Here is a 17,012-nt window from a genome sequence, read left to right on the forward strand (position 1 = left end):
TTTGCAAAACAAGTATATAGCCTGCTCTAAATATTTTTGTGAAGTTTGGTGAGGTTTGGTCTAGGGGGGGGACATTATAGGGGGGTCCCAAAATGTCTTTTTTTCCCATAGACTGAATGGAGAAAAACTTTGCTCACGCCTACAGCCAAAGCCACTGGATGGATGTTCAGCGGCGGCTTGGTCTCGAAAGTGTGCTTTTGTAAAATTGGTGGAAATTCGTCCAGTAGTTTTTTTTAAAATGACCAAAAAGTAGGTCTAAAAAAATGTGTGATATCTATGTCCGTTCTGCGGATACACTTCCCTGTACGCTCCGGGGCCAGGACACTGATTGGCTAATAGACTTGCGTCATGTCCGTGGACACACAAAGCATTCACTGATTGGTTGGAGTGAAGCAGAAGGTGCGTCAGATTTTTGGAAATGCCCATCATATTGGATTCACGGACAGTGGCCGGTGTCCGCGGACATCGTGTTAAAAACATATTAAAAAACACAACATTGCAGTTGTCAAACTTATCATAAAATCTCTGAGGAGGTGAGGGGTGATGACGGTGGGATGGAATATGGCTGCAAGAAGCAACAAAACAGGTGTTTTTCACCATAATTGTCTGCAAACAGTTTGAATGTTCGCGAACAGTCACATGAAGTTCGCAAACACCTCTGCATTACAGGGTTGGTGAGAAACAGTTCTTGGATGGCTTATACCTTAGGCACCACTTAATGAAACTGCATGAAATTTTGCACTTATATTCCTAACCTGATCTCAAATGAGTTTGCAAAGTTTGGTGGGATTCTGTCAAGAGGGGACAAAATTAGAGGGAGGTCCCAAAATAATGTAAAGGCTTATAAATGAGGTGCAATTTGACAAATCTACACCTAATTTGGCAAACTGATAATATATCTAGATATAAATGTTTTTGTGAAGTTTGGTGGAATTTTGTCAAGAGGAGGCAGAATTAGAGGGGTGGTTCCAAAATATTGTAAAAACTTATAAATGTGGTGCCATTTGGCAAATCTACACAAAGGTTTGTAAAAAGATTATAGATCTAGATATAAATGTTTTTGTACAGTGTGAATCGATCATTGCAAATGGGGGCTCGGTTATATGACAATTGTATGTGCATACATTTGACACTTTTGAAAAAATAAAACATGGGTGGATTTCCATCAAACTTGTGTAAGGAGCATTGAGAAGGACCTGAAAGCATGGTTTTGCAAATGTGCTAGTTTTTTATTTTTTGACAAGTATCATAATGTAGGTACAAAAAATAGTGATATACCTTTGGTGACTGAGGTGTAGCCTGTGGCCATGGGCAGTGGCCACATTGTCCAGGTCATGGAATAAGGTCATGATCCGGACAATCTGGCTACTGGCCATGACCACGAGGGAGAAAACATGGGGTTAAATTGGCCATGTCCACCTGGGACTGCTTTGTGGTAAAGTTATTCGAAATTGGGATGGATTTGAAAAGGAAGGAAAATGTGCTTGTGGTAATATGGTCATAGAGTTCTCTTTTTGCCTTCAGCAGGCTGCCATGGAAAGCGAAGAGGGGCCCTGTATGGAACCTCGCCTTCCCCTTCCAACTCGCACCACCACCGTGTATAATCCACATGGCTGTATAATACATAGAGAAAGGGAGTCAAAGAAGGAACATGTGCACTCAAGTACCCAGGAAGGTGTAAAGTCCCTCATCAAGGTTATGACCTCTGGGTTTTTTGGTCTCGAGATCTAGAACGCACTTAGTTTCCAATTGTCTTAACATAAACTCTCGATTGCCTCCTCTGGGATATTTCAACTCTGTATGGATACCAAAATAAGAAAACCCCTCTAATTTACCTCCATGTTCAGTTCTAAAATGTAATGCCATGGGGTATGTGGGGTCAGCATTTTGAATTGCCTGTATGTGTTGGAGCACTCGCAATTTCAATGTTCCTATTTTGCTCCCCGCATACTATTTATCACCTGGTCAACTTAACACATACTCCACAAATTCAGTCTCACAAGTAATTTGTGACCTTATTTCGATATCTTTACCCAAAATTGGGTGTTGGTAGCTGGGAGTATTCACTGCACACTGGCCTTACATTTTAGGCATTTTTGGAAGCCCAATAATTTGGTATTCAGCCAATTATTTCCTAATATATTGGTTACTGGGCTCATAAAACTAGGTACCAGAATATCTTTGAGCGAGGTTGATCTGCAAAATGTTATATTCATTTTTTCACCCAAAATGTTATTCAAATGTTCGTCTAGTTTTAAAACATGCCAATGTCTCTTCATGCCCTGATGGATATTCTGTGCTCCTGTTCGATAGGTCAAAATAAGGCGGGTGTCACTCGTATCTGTGGTGTCTTACAAAACAGTGTTGGCTACCAAAAGAGAGGAACAATCTATGTCTCTAGCTTTCAAGAAGGTTCTTTTGAGTACTTTTTTAGGATATCCATGATGTTTGAATCTTTGCGCCATTTGGGCACATTCAATATCTAAAGTCTCGATTTTGGAACAGTTACGACATATGCAAAACAAATTCCCCATATGGGATACTCCACTTTAGGGCTGTGGGGTGATTACTGTTCGCATGTAGTGGTATGTTGGAACTTGTGGGCTTTCAACAAGAATATCCAAAAATATGATAGCAGTCTTGCTGTGGCTCTCGGTGGACTTCAAGTTGAGCTTGTTAACATTTAATATCTTGACAAATCCAACCACTCCACACTAATACCATCCCAGATAATAAATACATCATCAATATACCGTAACCAAAGGACAATTTTGGCTGTGTACTGACTGTGACTGGGATGCCATACCACAAACTTCTCCCACCAGCCCAATGTGAGGTTTGCATATGGATGGGCAAAGGTGGTGCCCATGGCAGTACCTGCAATTGAATAAAAAACTATTTGTTAAATAGAAAACAGTTATTGGTCAACAAAGGTTGATCATCTCCAATATCATCCGTCCATGTTGTAGATAATTCATCGCCCAGGTGAACAAGAAATACTTGCATGCTCTAAGGCCATCTGAGTGTTTGATTGAAGTGTAGAGAGACACAACATCCAATGTTGTTAACAAATAAGTGGATTCCCATGGTATGCCTTCGATATGGCTCAGGAAATCTTTGGTGTCCTTTAAATATGATCGTAATGAAGTCACAAAAGACACCAACGTTTCATCCACAAATCTTGAGGTATTTTCCAACAGGGCCCCACATAGTGTTACAATTGGTTTACCGGGAACCTTGTCAGACTCTTATGCACCTTGTCAGACTCTTAGTTGGCATAACTGGAAATTTGGGATGTAGGAATTTGCACATGTCATCATCAAACAGATCTCTCTCTTTCCATGTCAGCAAAAGATCATGTAGTTTGCCATTCATGACCGCTGAAGGATTGTCATTGAGTTTAGCATAGAAAGCTTTGTCATATAATTGTCTTTCGCCTCTTTAATATATTTATTAGTATCGATTATGAGTATATTTGTCCCTTTATCCGACGGTTTGATGATACAGTCGGTCAAGGCTCCCAATTGTGTGATAGTGCGTTGTTGTGCAAGGGTCAAATTGTTCTGAAAGGGCAGCCACTTCTTTCTGATCTTTTTCAGGTCATTGATCACCAGTTCTTGAAACGCCTCAACATGTCCGCCCAGATTAAACATGAGATTAAATCTCGATTTGGCTTTTAATTCAGTCTTTCTAGGCCAGTTAATGTCAATATTCATTGAGTGCCATTCTTGATCCAAAACGTCTACTCTTTCTTCATTTTCAAGTTCTAAATGTTCAAGGTTGCCTAATGTTAGCATAGCCTGTATCGAAACATTGGTAGATCCTTGCATGCAGGACTTGGGATTAATTTTAGACGGATTCATAGCGAAAAAAAATGTCAATCTTACTTTTCGCATGTATTTATCAAAATCGATGCGGGTGTCTACATAGTTGTAGAAAGACGTGGGGCAGATGTTGAGGCACAACTTAAGTGCTTGTATTTCATCAGAGGTGAGGCAATGGGTCGTGCGATTTATAATGGACATGTTCAATGGTTCCGAAATGTCTTTAATAATTTCTTGGTCCCAGAGCGTGTTTGCCGCTCCAAATTGTCCACAGTGCTTGATGTCAATACAGCGCTTTCCCCGCCTAGTTTTTTTCTTCCTCTTTGTCCAGTTGATTTTCCTCATCATCTGCCTCTTGTTTTCTAGCCGTTGTTTAGTCTTCCATCCATACCCAACAGCCTCATCTCCTCTAAAAAATTAAGTTTCCTAGAGGGCTGTTCACTCTCACTTTCAGAAGTATCCACGTCTGAGGATGATGGGTCAGTAGATATTTCATTCGTCAGATCTTGTTGATTGATGGGAAGCTTTTGTTTTAGGGTGTCAAAACGTTTAGCAAATGTAAAAACCCTCCCTTGTTCATAATCATTTTTGTCTCAAATTAATTTTCTTTGTTTCCTCAGTTTTATATCTTCCTCAAATGTTTTGTATCCCTTATCCATGCTAGTACAAATGGTCTTGCCATCTTCACTTGTATCTAAAGTCTGTAATTGTTCCTTAATCTCTTGAATTTTAGCCAGGATCTTATGCCGATCATTCCTGGCATATTTGATTAGAATATTCAGGAAAGTTACAGAACATGTATTACTAGACTCTCCCCATTCTTGCAGCATGGTGGGATCTGGTTCTTCGAATGTTTTTTGTAGTGAGAATACGCAGTCTTCTTGGAATACAACCCATATCAATATAATTATGAAGAGAATGCTATTCCCACCACTTGCTGATCTCACATCTTTGCAATTTCTCCAATTCCCTTAAAAGTCAGATTTCATTGTTGGGTTGAGTCTTCAATGGTTTTTCCTTGATGAACTGTTTTTAGTGATAGTTTGCCTGTCACAGAAAAGTGAAGCAGCTTGTTCTCTACTCAGGTTCTCCTTCTCCAATTGTGACATCATAGCAAACAAACACTTTGTTGTCGGGATGTGAGTACTCTTCTAGCATGAACAAATGTTCGCTCTCATATACAAATTAACCTTAATTTCAAGGGTTAAATGTAATTCCTTTAACAGATTGCCAAAAAGCACGAGGCCCACATAGGGATACAGAAAAGTGCATGAAACAGACCTACCGTAGCAGATAGGCGATCCTCCGACGTGGCGACCTCGCTATCCGCAAAGTCGGCATGGCTCTGCTCCACACATCATTCACGATGCCTCATTGCGCGTAATAGCTCAAAGAAATCCAGAGCGCGAAACCAAACTTCTAACAATAGAACAAGTGGACATTGTTCTGCACTTCTGTATGATGGACAGGTGCAGATTCCAGCGTCGTTGACCTCTCGGTGCGAGAATATATTCAAAAACCTTCAAACCAAAGTACGTGAAGCGGACTGCACTCCCAGAGCAGCTGGGGATCGAGTATCCTTTAAGCAGGAAGAAGAGACAGCACATCCAGTCCTGGCAACAACATATATCTTTATTATTAAGTGTGCTAGGAGATAGGAAAACCTGATAAAAAAGTCGCATTTTGCGGTATTCCAACCGCTTGATCACGCGGGGTGAGAAACACAGATGATGGACCAAAATATACAGAAATCTCTATGATTGTGCATAGACTGTCTACATGTAAACAACAGTTCACAAATGAGTTACGAGATCGGCCATCTTTAGATGTAATATCCATTGTTGAACCATATGCAGTACATATTGTATCAACCAAAGCTCGTATTGGGTCTGATAGAGACTGTCATGTCTCACTTTCGGAGGACAGACACAAAAATTCAATGTGTGCTGTCATAAAACCTAAACTGCCCGTAAGTATGGAGGGAATCATCAATAACGGGTCAATGACACCGCAATATCTTTACTCTTTGAAGAAAATGTATTCAGATTCAGCAAAGGTATATATAATTAAGGTTCTACGTGATTTCACCGAATGAAATATCATCGTGGGACATCTCATCGCCGAAATCTCATTGCCAGAAACCCTGTTTTTTTTATTTTTTTATTTCTGAGGGTGTTCCCCCCCAGACCCCCTACTTTAAAAATCATACCCCAACCCGCACAAAACACCCCCCAAAAATATTTTTTTAACAAAAGGGTTTCTGGCGATGAGTATTCCGGCGATGAAATGTCCCACGATGACATTTCATTCGCCGAAATGCATGTATACCATTATTAAAACCCTGCTCGTTTGACATGGCACTCTCACCATTATATATATAACAGGGATTGCGGTAGCGGCCCTATAGTTATGGTTAAGTTGCTCAACCCATAGGAAGAGCACTTTTTGGGTGGCTTATAACTTCCCCTAAACGAACCCTCACAAAATATTGCACTATATGGCCCTGTCAGATCGATCCTGTAAAGTTTGGTGAGGTTTCATGAAGGAGGGCAAAATTATAGGGGGGGTCCCAAATTTGTGGTTTTTCTCACACCTACAACCCAAACTGCTGGATGGATTTCCACCAAATTTGCTGCAGGAGAGGCGTGTTGGTCCCAAAAGCGTGCTTTTGTAAATTTGGTGAAAATCCATCCAGTAGTTTTTTTTAAAAATGACCAAAAAGTATGTAAAAAAATGTAGTGAAATCTGGGCCCAGTCCGTGGACTCACTTCCATGTTCATTCCGCGGACCTCACGTCGACTTCTGGACGAATCGGAGGCCTGCCTGAAGACCATCAATCGGACATGCATGCTGATTGGATGGTGATGAGTGTGAGGTGCATCATATTTTTGGAAACGCCCACCATGTTGGATAAGTCGACAGCCGCATCTGACCACATACAGCGTGGTCAGGAAAAAATCTGGAAAACACATTTTGGGTCATTTGGTGGTGGGAAGAGGGGCTGGTGCAGGGTAGGGGAGTGGAACAAAGATGATATGGGGCTTTCTTTTTAGGTTGAAAAAGGCCGGACAGGTGTCGTAGCTGTCCGCAGACACCGCAGTATTTCGCAGACAGCACCATGAACGGATGGCTTGGAAAAGACATTTGGGGTTATTTGATGGATGAAGAGAGCATAGAAATGGTAGGGAAGCGGTAGGGAAGCAGAATTAAGTTAATGTGGAACTGTTTCTATTGGTTAAAAAGTGGTTTGGAAATTCTGTTACGTCAGTGGACAATTTCAGTGTCCGCGGACATCATTTTGATTGCAGGGGGTGTCAGGCTGAGTTGCATTACTTTATGGTGTATGGTACATACTTCTTATATAGTTAATTGTATTGTGGTGGTTGAGGCCAGGCCCCAAGAATATGTGCACTGGGCACAACCACCACAGCAGTAATGTGTGTGTATAGTAATTATAGGTAATGTGATAGGAGTATGGCCAGAATTACATTAGTAGCAATATGTGTATAGCAATTGTAGGTAATTTAGTGGGAGTACAAAGTGTTTGTAATATGGAGGAATTATGTAATTGAACTGTATATGGCACTTATGAATGTAGTACAATTGAGGATACTTGCTGTGGTTACTTAGTGTTGTAGCGTTATGAACCTGCAATCTCTGGTTTATTTTCTGTGGAAAAAAAACAGTACAATTGGTTTAGAAGGATAGTTTAAAAGCTGTAGTTGTGTACAACTTGAAATATACATTTTCTTTTACAGACCTTAGTGTATGTCACACTGCTGTTGTACTGACATTAAATAATCATTGGGGAATTGAGAAAAAAATCTGTAGTGGATTAAAAAAACCTGATTACACTTACGTGAGTTTAAGGGTGATAGTATGTTTGTTTGAAGTATGTTATGCTTAAGGGAATGCTTGAAGTAGATACCTGTTGGTGTACTCTAACTAGATTGACTTTCAAAAGTGTTATTGTAGTATTATGGTTGTAGTGAGATACCTGCTGCCCTATTCTAACTGTTAATTGTGCTATGGTTTAGTGACTCAATTTGGGTTGCAGGATTATTAAGTAGGCATTTGTTAAATGTGCTGGTAACCAATGTTTTGGAGTAACTGAGGTATTGTTACATTCAAACCAACCACTTCTTTTTTTGATACATGCACTGTAGTGCCCTGAAGTGTTTGTGGCACAAGTGTGATATACTTTACCTACTGTTGTGAAGGTTTTCTTTCCAAGAGCTACTTGGCCGTTCGTGAAGCCTGTAAGCTTACAGTTATTTTTGGCAACATCTATATTATACCTTAGAAGCATTAGTATGACATATTGGCTATGTGAGTTTATTTGTATGGTGGAACGATTGTCTGTATTCCAAAAAGGGTACAATATACTATGATTTGCATTCTGCAGAAGCTGGTGAAAAGGAATGGATTAGGAATTTGGTATAGATACATATACAAATCATTCATTAGGGATATGGTCTTGTGAAACATGGTTGCAGAGAGTGCAGATGGGAACTATCCCGGTTATGAGTGGATAAAGGAGATAAACTAAGGTATTCAAATTACATTGATTATAAAATGTGAGTACTACACTGATATGGTTTATTAATCAAATAATGTATGCAACAGAGAAATTGAGTCCAAATGGCAATCATATTGCATAAAGTTTTTGAGATATCTAATGAATATAGAGATCATATTCTGATCTGTCAATGACTCACTATTGAACATACATTACTAATATAATATCAACCCGTTTGTCTCTCTTCCATTACCAATCCTACCCACTACCAACCCTAACTTACTGTCTGCTCATTTATTTTATGATGAATGTTTACTAATAATCAGATATATGAAATTTTGAGCAGAAATCCTGCACATTACAGCAAATCATAGCACTGTTTTGAAAAAAGCCTGCTGGCTGAAACATGTGTAAACTGAAAAGGGCTTTTTTTAAAAATATCAATAAAAACTGGTCCAATCCACTAAATTCTAGCAAAATAAATCATTTTTGGATTAGTGCCAAGCTACATTTCGGTTATTGTGTCCGGCACCATGTCAGAATACTAACACTGTTGAAATCTGTTGTATTTCAGGATGCAAGGAATGTCTGCATTAACTTTGTTTGCATTAAAATTAACTAGGAATAGACCATTGAGTGTACACAGACTTGAAAGTGCTATGTAACTCATACCTTCTTTAAAGACTGTGCTGCCAATGCCAATCAATACTTGAGCTAGGGTTAGACCTTGTGAATTGTGAATAGTGACAGCATATGCAAGAGATAGAGAAAATTGTTCTCTGTGTACGTACATGTCTTTGAAATGAAGGAAACTTACTATCGTCTAGCCAATTTTTTAACTTCTGCAAGTTTGTCAAAGTGGATGTTGACAAACTGAATGTTGGTGTCATGTGGATATGGTTGGAAGCCAACAACTGTACCGATTGCTCCATTGACTAACCTTGTTCTATGTCAAGGTTACATTTTAGAATTACTCTGCAGTTTAGACACAAAGTCAATATTTTCTCCAATCTGGCTGTGTTAGAGATACATTTTTCTAATCTATTTAGTTGTGCTGTTGCTTGTTGACACAAAGGAAGTGTCATGCTGCGCACTTTCAGTTTGTCCCTGGAGCTGATATCAGTATGGGTTGCATTTATTTTTTCAACATTGTCTCGTTGAATTGACTACAGCTGAAAAGGGTTGACATTAAGGACATACATTTTAGATTTTGTTGAGTTAATTTTTCCACCATGATGTCAGGAGCAGATGTATTTTGTCCATATAGCTCATGGATTAGTCTACTATTTAAGATGGATTGTGCATCTTTAGTAAGCAGACCAGATTGAATGCTTTTCAAAATGTTAGCATATGTGAGGTCTGCAGACTGGTGCATGTTTTGAGTTAGTTCTCTGCAGTGAAAATGTTGCCAGAGATTTACATTTCCAATGCTGCTGAGGGTTGCAGCATTCTTTGTGTCCTAATGTACTGAAAATAAGTTGCCCTTTCACTGATGTTAACTGTAGGAGGTGTCCAAAAGCAATAACATGTTTTCTTCCAAACAATTCTTCGTCGTTGGTCTTTAGGACTTCTTGCATTCTGAGATGAATTAAAGCCAACATGAGGTTTCAAAACATGCTTACTTCATCTAAAACGAGCACTTTAATTTGCTTTAGAATTCTGCGTACTTTAGTTGCAGGTTCTGCCGATTATTTGTAGTATTTTCATTTGTTTTGTTGTTCTACGGGGAGGAGTAGTAGTCGGTGTAAAGTTACCCGCCTACGTTGAAGCTATACCTGTGGCGGCTGTTGCTACAGCCAAAAAGATGTTTTTTGTTAAGCTTTCTTGAAATGTGCTGTTTATTGTAATTAAGAATATTTTAACAGAAGCAGCTTCGCCATTTACATACAGCAGTAGAGGATTATAATTTTTACAGCTGCAGATTAAAGTTTCATGTTTAAAACCATGTTAAATTTCTTGAGTGACTTCTAGATAAATGGTGAGTTGTTCATTTAGCTGTGATTCCAGAACTGACGAGTCTTCCTCAGATTGTTTATCTTGATACATGGTATTGTCATCCTCAATCATGGCTAATTCTGCTTCATTTGGAATGAGTGGTTCTCCAAGTGGATCTTGGATTCCTGAATGGGAAGGTTGACTTCCCTTAGGTGTATCTTCGTCTAGTTGAACTTCAATGTCTTCCTCTAGTTGGAGTTCAGGGTTCATTTGTTTGTATTGTTTGAAATTGTCATTTGTTATACTGCTTTCATTTGCGCTATATAAAACAATAAATACAAATACAAAATACATTTGCTTTGAATGCAGCTTCAAATGAGTCCTAGTCCCCTATTAATTATTTTTCTTTTCGCCAAGGTTTAGAAAGTTGGAGTAGGGCCATGTAATACAGTTCTCTATGTTGTGGAGATTTTAATTATAACTTTATATGATTAATTAGACTGGTTTTGGTGAATTTCACAAGGCTTCCTTCACAAGTTGAGACTGAATATTTGCCAGTTGTCTCATTTGGTCTGGCATTGTTTTTGTAGATTTAGTTTTGGGCAATGCTGTGCAGACACATGTTTTTCAAAGCAGTACTTCTTTTTGGGTAGTATGTGTCAATTAAATTGTTTTTTTTTATGTCCTGGTTGTTAGGATCATTTTTGGCTATGTTTTTTATCTGTTGGTAGGATTTTAGTACTCTTTTTTGGGGTGAAGCTGGTCCAAGGTTCAGCCAGACAATGTGCTCAGATTTGCCATATACGGCTGTACCTGTTAAATGGTCTGCAGCTTTGTAGCACCCGCATTCTCTATGGGGGAGCATTGTTATACCGAAGCTGTACAATTTTTGTCATAGTGTTTTGTCAGATGATATGTCAACCCAGAGTTCTTTTAGCTCTGTTTTCTCAGCTTGGGTGAGATAGACTGACATATCTTGCAACTGCAGTGAAATTATCTGCAATGTATTGCATGTCTATGTTTGCAATCCACAAGAGGGCAATGGTTGGATTGCAATCATTGATATACTCAGATGCTTTGTACCTTTTAATGGTGTATGTGATTTTAGGGGATTTGCCTTTTATGCTGTGTCTAACAGAAGACATCAAGCTATTTACTTGCCCTTTTTTGCAAACTGTTCTAGGGAAGCCAAAGCGACATTTGGTACATTGTGTGCCTTTGTTTTCATATCTACGTCTGCAGTATTTTGGAAGCGTAAGACTTGTGTATGTAGGTCACTATCTGTGGTTTCTGAAGGGATGTTCCAGTTAATGTATTTTTCATTAAACTATAAAACGACAAAATCATGTGGACATGTGGTGCTCCTCTGTATTGATATGCTTTTCTCCAAAAGTAGTGTTGTACTTCTCCGAGCGGAGGGGTCATTTTATTGCAGATAAAATGCAGCATGCCAGGGGCGTGGCCTGGCAGTGAGGAAGACCTCATAAGTTACTTTATCTGCAACACTCTTTGCCTAATGGAATACCTGCCGCTCTCCTTATTTAAGCACAGGAATAGTTGTAGGTGGCTTGTTTCTTCTCCATAGCGAGCTCGGTCACCTTTGCCGAGACTTCCTGTCATGGCCACTGGGCAAGAACCACAAGCTCCACTACATAAAAGGTCCAGTTGAACCCAGTCCTGGTGCTTTTGGTGCAAGGCACATGAGTAAGTGTGCTCTGCACACTTTTATTCTGGTGCACATGCTTCTTTTTCCCCTGCAGGGCCTCCACGTGCCTCCAGGTCGGGCGTCGCCATAGGAGTGAATTGGGCCACATGTGCAGCATCCTCTAGGAGTGGCAGGGTGGGGCCACAAGTCAGAACAAATGGGCATGGCCTGGCCCAGGCTATTTAAGCCTGCCCCGCCCACATGTAAGCGCCTCACGTTAGTCTGCTTATAGCAGTGTAACGCTCACCGCTGCCTGAAGACATGATTCCAGCAGCAACCGCAGTCAGAGCGCATCCTTACCTGATTCCAGCAGCAACCGCGGTCGGAGCGAATCCTTATCTGATTTCAGTAGCAACTGTAGTCAGAGCGCATCCTTACCTGACTCCAGCAGCAACTGCAGTCGGAGCACATCCTTACCTGATTCCAGCAGCAACCGCAGTCAGGGCGCATCCTTACCTGATTCCAGCTCCCAGCCACAACACTTACTCGGGACTCCATTTTTGGCAAGCATCATCGCAGATCCAGGCATCCTTCACCCACCGGCAGATTTTCAGATAACGCATTCCAGTCTGACATCGCCAGACAATCCCTGCAGGAGAAAAAGACAAAACAATGTTAGAAAAGTGATTAAGACAGTATACTAAGGTCATGCTTAGACCAATCTTCGCGCTTGACCTTAAAACCAAACTTACCACCTATTGGGACATTGTGAACTCCTTTTTCTTCCATTGGGGCTCGCTTCTTGCACCACAACTACCGCTGGACCTCATATCACCTATTTCGGAAAAGGAAAGACATTACAAAAAGATACGGACAATAATCAAGGAAAGACATTACAAAAGAATATGGACAATAATCATTATTGAAAGGATACCTTTGGAGTGGTTCAGCGACAGCCGGTCAGGGCTGCCAGGCACATGGACCAGTGAAGAAACTCAGTCTAGCTAAATATGTGCTTCATAAATTATTAGATGTTTGCACACTCGTCTACATAGATGACATTCTTATTTACTCGGCTTCCAAGGAGGACCATGTCGGCTATGTAAGAGCAGTTTTGGAAAAGCTCTCACAGCATCGGCTGTTTGCCAAATAAGAAAAGTGTTTCTTCCATGTTGCGGAAGTTGAATTTTTGGGCTTCATGCTCACACCACAAGGGGTACACATAGATACACGCAAGGTGGATGCTATCCTTCAAAGGCCATCACCAACATCCAAAAAAGGAGTACAGAGAGTGCTCGGATTTGGCAATTTTTATTGTCGCTTTATTCCAAGGTTTTATCCAATTACCTCCCTACTGAGAAAAAATACGAAATTCTTCTGGTCTCCCGAAGCAGATAACCCCTTTCCAGGAGCTGAAACTTGCCTTCACCACAGCACCAGTTCTTCGACGCCCTCGACCAGACCTGCCTAACATGGTCGAAATAAATGCTTCCAACGTAGCCATGTGAGCGGTATTATCGTAAAAGGACCCTGACACAGGGCAATTACATCCCATAGCGTTTTGGTCCTGTACATTTTCTGTGCTAAAATTGAACTATGCAACCACTGACAAGGAACTGCTAGCGATTAAGGGAGCCTTCAAAACATGAAAACACTATCTTTGGGGAGCAAGACACACGGTCACATTTATCACAGATCACCGTAATCTACAATATTTGAAGATTGACACGGCCCAATCCTCACGCTAGCTTCGCTGAGCTCTCTTCTTTGTAGAATACGAGTTTGTCATTACTTACAGACCAGGAATATACTGTAACGAGGACTAAGGCTACCCCACCTTGCGGACACTGGCCGTGAAAGGAACCAGCACACTATTGACAGATCACTGCTAGTGGTCTAGGTTTAGAGAACACCCTGAACAACATGTAACACAAATACACATTTTATTCATATGATTTAAAAACCAAACACTTTTTTACTAGCATAACATAGCTAGTGGTGCCATCACTTTTTTGCTTGCCCTTCAAGCTTCTCAAGTTGAGTTCAGACGTCATTTGTACATATGATTTCTTTACAGTGTAAATTAGTACTGAGAATGTGGTCAGAGTGACCTAACATCTATCTAGTCGACACTGATTCATGTTTCTCGCATAGAAAAGGTTGCTTGAGTTCTGGACCAGGAGTACAGAAAAGGAGTACACAATGGGAAAGCAGACGCTCTGTCACGCATGGGTGAGGACAAAGAAGCTTTCACCACATCTGAGTCTGTGGCCATCATTCCCAAAGAACAGATCCAAAACCAAAGCACCACAACCGCCTGTTTGGATGACGTGAAAACCGATCTCCAATCTCCGATGAACCAAAAGCACAACAGAAGTGGCTAGCTAGAGGAGACCAATACACCATCAAAACTGATCTACCCTATTTTCAATGGAGACTATATATTCAGGACAAGAAATTACAAGACCAGGTAATATCAAACTACCATGACTCATTAGTGGAAGGACACCCATGAATTGCCAAGACTCGAGCTAAAATACAAAAGGGCTATTGGTGGCCAACCTGGAGAAAAAACATTGCCCAATTTATTGCGACCTGTGGTGTCTGCGCACAACACAAATCTCAGACGTTAAGTCCAGCAGGGTTACTCCGTCCCTTGACTGTACCACCAGCACCATGGCATACAGTGTCTATGAACTTTATCACTGATCTTCCTCCCTGCAACGGATTTAACACAATCTTGGTTATTGTAGACTTATTATCCAAGATGGCCCATTTTATTCCATTGAAGGGGCTTCCCACTGCTTCTGCCCTTGCCACTGTGTTTTTGGAGCAGATTGTCAAGTTACACGGTTTCCCATCGGTATTGATCTCAGATCGCGGAACACAATTCATCTCAGCACTCTGGAGGAGGTGCTGCAAAATAGCCAAAATTGATCTCCGGTTAACTACGAGTCATCATCCCCAAACCGATGGCCAAACCAAATGGACCAACCAGACATTGGAGCAATACCCGAGGTGTATGTTAAAACAAACTGAGGGGTCCTGGAAAAACATCCACAATAATTCCATCCACGCTAGCACCGGACAGAACCCATTCTACACAATGCATGGTCGACATCCTCGATTGTCAACTTTTGATTCACTTGACGAATTAGAAATGCCAGCATTTACAACCTTGCACACATCTATCACTCAAACCCTTAAAGAAGCAGCTGAAAATCTGACCAGAGCCAAAGAACAACAGAAACAATTTGCAGATCGACGCCGAAGAGAGGCTCCACATTATCAGGTCAGGGATAAAGTTTGGTTGGCATCCAAGAACATTCCCTTGAAAGGGCCATGAGCCTTCCATTCCAGGTACCTGGGACCTTATCCCATCAAAGCCATGAACCAATGAAACTAGGTACTTGGATTGAGGCACCACCTGAGCCTGACATCATAGAAGAGAACCAGAATACAAGGTCAAGACTATTCTGGATTCCAAGATAGTGCGATATAAACTGTACTACCTTATAGACTGGAAAGGTTATGGACCTCAAGACCGTACATGGGAACCTAGTGAATTCGTCCATGCGCCACGACTAATCAGACAATTCCATCGCAACAACCCCTCCAAGCCAGGACCAGGAGGAAGAGCACCCGTGCACTTCCTGTATCCGGGACTGCTGTCATGGCCACTGGGCAAGAGCCACATCTCCACTACATAAAAGGTCCAGTTGGACCCAGTCCTGATGCCTTTGGCGCCAGGCTCATGAGTAAGTGTGCATACTTTTATTCTGGTGCATGTGCTGTTTTGTCCCCTGCAGAGCCTCCACGTGCCCCCAGATTGGGCGTGGCCATAGGAGTGAATTGGGCCGCATATGCAGCATCCTCTAGGAGTGGCCAGAATAAATGTGTGTGGCCAGGACCAGCCTATTTAAGCCTGCCCCGCCCACATGCAAGCGCTTTACATTAGTCTGCTTATAGCAGCGTAACTCTCACCGCCGCCTGAAGCGCATCCTTACCTGATTCCAGTAGCAACCGCAGTTGGAGCGCATCCTTACCTGATTCCAGCAGCAGCCGCAGTCGGAGCACGTCCTTAACTGATTCTGGCTCCTAGCCACAACACTTACTTGGAAGTCCACTTTTGGCCAGCATCATCGTGGATGCAGGTATCCTTCACCCACCGGCAGATCTTCGGATAACGCATTCCAGTCTGACATCACCAGACAATTCCTGCAAGAGAAAAAGACAAAACAAGGTTAGAAAGCAATTAAGACATTACGCTAAGGTCGCGCTTAGACCAATCCTCAAGCTTTACCTTAATACCAAACTTACCACTTATTGGGACATCGTGAACTCCCTTTTCTTCCATTGGGGCTCGCTTCTTGCACCGCAACTACCGCTGGGCCTCATACCACCTATTGGGGGAAACGAAAGACATTACAAAAAGATACAGACAATATTCAAGGAAAGGCATTACAAAAGAATACAGACAATAATCATGATTGAAAGGATACTTACCTTTGGAGTGGTTCAGCCACAGCCGGTCTGCTGCCACGCACATGGACCAGTGAAGAAACTCGGTCTAGCTAAGCGCCCATGCAGTGAGAAGCAGGACGGAGAGCTCGCCGTCGTAATTAAACAGGTGAGACTATGTGGGTCGGCACATGCTCACCACATTCTGGGAAGAAGGGTTCAAGAAGGACCACAGTTATATCAAAGCATTCTCACGGCCTCACATATTTTAGCAGGGGCAGTGCCAACAACCAGCGCAGTCCACAACACAAGAGCAGGGGAATAAGCCTGACCAAGGGGAGTCAGTTCCAGGGCGGGCTGCAACCGTGCCCCAACGTCCCTGCAGAGACCAGTTGAGCGTAACACCTCCGTGCACTTCCTGTACCCGGAGGCTGTGTTCTCTGAGAGTGTCCCTCTCCCATGTCGAGGTTTCCGGTGGCCATGTAGATGCAACCAGCTGGATCGGGCCTTGTCGGGTAGCCTCGTTTTCCACGCTGCACCACCTCATGGCTATTTTATATTATAGCCGAGTGAAAGGTGTTACTTAAAAAACGAAACAAAAAGTGAAAGGAGAAATAAACACTTGTTC

The sequence above is a fragment of the Ambystoma mexicanum genome, chromosome 4q (genome assembly GCF_040938575.1).
Source record: "Ambystoma mexicanum isolate Mex_15411 chromosome 4q, UKY_AmexF1_1, whole genome shotgun sequence".
In the NCBI taxonomy this organism is placed as follows: domain Eukaryota; kingdom Metazoa; phylum Chordata; class Amphibia; order Caudata; family Ambystomatidae; genus Ambystoma; species Ambystoma mexicanum.